Genomic DNA, 2522 nt, shown 5'->3' with positions numbered 1-2522 from the left:
CACACACACACACACACACACACACATCTGTACACACACACATATCTACACAAACCAAAGTTATATTTTTCCTAAAGCTTTCTAAAAACAGTTTTGGTTTGGTTGCTAAGGAAACTGGAATAATACCAACAAATTTAGAAATGGTAATTTGCTTGTTATCTTTATGTATATATATATATATATTTTTTTTTACATCATCAACAATAACAGCAACAATTTCAGCAATAATAGATCAAAAGGAAAATAACAATAGAAATAAAGCATTATTTCCTCATAGCACATGTTGTTCTTTAAGGTGAAAAATCTGCCACCCTGGGGGTGGGACTTTATGCAGTCTGGGAAAGAGCTATTTTCACATTTATTATGCTCACATCTGATGTCTGGTCTGCCAGCGACTTATTCCAGTCAGATTAACAATGATTGCGTTTATATATTTATTTTTGTTTTTACTTTTTCATTCTATTTATCTTGCATTAAAAAAAAAAAAAAAGAGGCAGTACATGAGTGAGCTGTGACAGTGGCTGGATACACCCTAGACTACAATGCGGTGTGAATAAATGATGGAAGGAAAACAATACTCTGTGCTAATAAAGATCTGTAGTGAGATTGTTGGATGGTGGATGTGAAAACATTAGACCTTATGACAGAGAATCAAAGTGGTTAGTGACAGCAGAGCTGGATCAGTGGGGAGAATGTTGGTCTATTCGTCTTGAAATTTAGACCTCATAGAAAAGGTGACAATGAATTAAGACAGTTAATGATATGTCACAGAGGCATACCAACAGACCTATTTAACCTATGACAGCCTACAAAATAAACATTAAAACAATGGTAATGAAATCAAAGGATTCAAAGCAGAATTTAAAATGAAAGGTGAGGAACATTAACCCCTCCACCCCGCCACGCTTTGTTTTTTCTTACTTTGGCTGTGTGGAGGCGCAATGGCCCAGTGGTTAGGGCAGCGGACTCGCGGTCATAGGATCACGGTTTCGATTCCCAGACCGGGCGTTGTGAGTGTTTATTGAGCGAAAGCACCTAAAGCTCCATGAGGCTCCAGCAGGAGATGGTGGCGAACCCTGCTGTACTCTTTCACCACAGCTTTCTCTCATTCTTACTTCCTGTTTCTGTTGTGCCTGTAATTCAAAGGGTCAGCCTTGTCACACTGTGTCATGCTGAATATCCCCGAGAGCTACGTTAAGGGTACACGTGTCTGTGGAGTGCTCAGCCACTTGCACGTTAATTTCATGAGCGGGCTGTTCCGTTGATCGGATCAACTGGAACCCTCAATGTCATAAGCGACGGAGTTCCAACAACAACTCTGGCTGTGTTATATTAATCTGAAGTTTGACTCTGAAAGTTCTGAGTCTCTATTCTCTTGAATGCTGAAGAGAGAGATACTATCAGTTGCATATGGAAAACCTAGGAAGGGCATGTTCCAAACTTCAGCATTAGAGAGAATCTTAATGCACCAACTGGGAGATATTGTCACCTTCCACATATACCATCTTCAAAATCATGAGCAAAAGTACACTATTGTACCAGTCTGATACTTAGAGATCCTCAATTGTTCAACTGCCTTTCTAAATTAATCAGAAATATAAAAAAGGACTTTTACTGGCGTAGGAGTGGCTGTGTGGTAAGTAGCTAGCTTATGAACCACATGGTTCCGGGTTCATTCCCACTGCATGACACCTTGGGCAAGTGTCTTCTACTATAGCCTCAGGTTGACCAAAGCCTTGTGAGTGGATTTGGTAGACAGAAACTGAAAGAAGCCTGTCGTATATATGTATATATATATATATATATGTATGTGTGTATATGTTTGTGTGCCTGTATTTGTCCCTCCAACATCACTTGACAACTGATGCTGGTGTGTTTACGTCCCTGTAACTTAGCAGTTCGGCGAAAGAGACCGATAGAATAAGTACTAGGCTTACAAAGAATGAGTCCTGGGGTCGATTAGTTCAACTAAAGGCGGTGCTCCAGTATGGCTGCTATCCATCAACTGAAACCATTAAAAGAATATATGTTCTATTAAATTATTATCAGTTAAACTCACCAACTTGATGGGTGTTGCTGTTGTTTCGTGCTAGGTTGGCCATAAATGAGTAATCTGTGATTGAAGGTGTTCCAGCCATGACCATCCTGTCTTTCTTTCTATCATCATCAGATTTTTACAGTTGATTGCCTTTCCTGATGCCAATCACTTTACAGAATATATTGGATACTTTTTATGTGGCACCATCACCAATTCTTTTTACATGGCACCATCACCAGTGCTTTTGATGTGGCACCATCACCAGTGCTTTTTACATGGCACCATCAGCAGTGCTTTTCATGTGGCGCCATCACCAATTCTTTTTACATGGCACCATCACCAGTGCTTTTCATGTGGCACCATCACCAATTCTTTTTACATGGCACCATCAGCAGTGCTTTTCATGTGGCACCATCACCATTTCTTTTTACATGGCACCATCACCAGTGCTTTTCATGTGGCACCATCACCAATTCTTTTTACA

General features: G+C 40.0%; 1 protein-coding gene across 1 annotated transcript in view; it reads left to right on the top strand.

Annotated features, from left to right (window-relative positions):
- The window catches only part of LOC106882360 (clathrin heavy chain), a 138969-nt gene that overhangs the window by 72776 nt on the left and 63671 nt on the right, over positions 1–2522 (top strand). The gene's annotated exons all lie outside the window — the stretch shown is intronic.

This window comes from Octopus bimaculoides, chromosome 6 (genome assembly GCF_001194135.2).
Source record: "Octopus bimaculoides isolate UCB-OBI-ISO-001 chromosome 6, ASM119413v2, whole genome shotgun sequence".
In the NCBI taxonomy this organism is placed as follows: Eukaryota; Metazoa; Mollusca; class Cephalopoda; order Octopoda; family Octopodidae; genus Octopus; species Octopus bimaculoides.
Note: the sequence above shows the minus strand (reverse complement) of the source record. Positions and strands in the feature narration are given on the sequence as shown.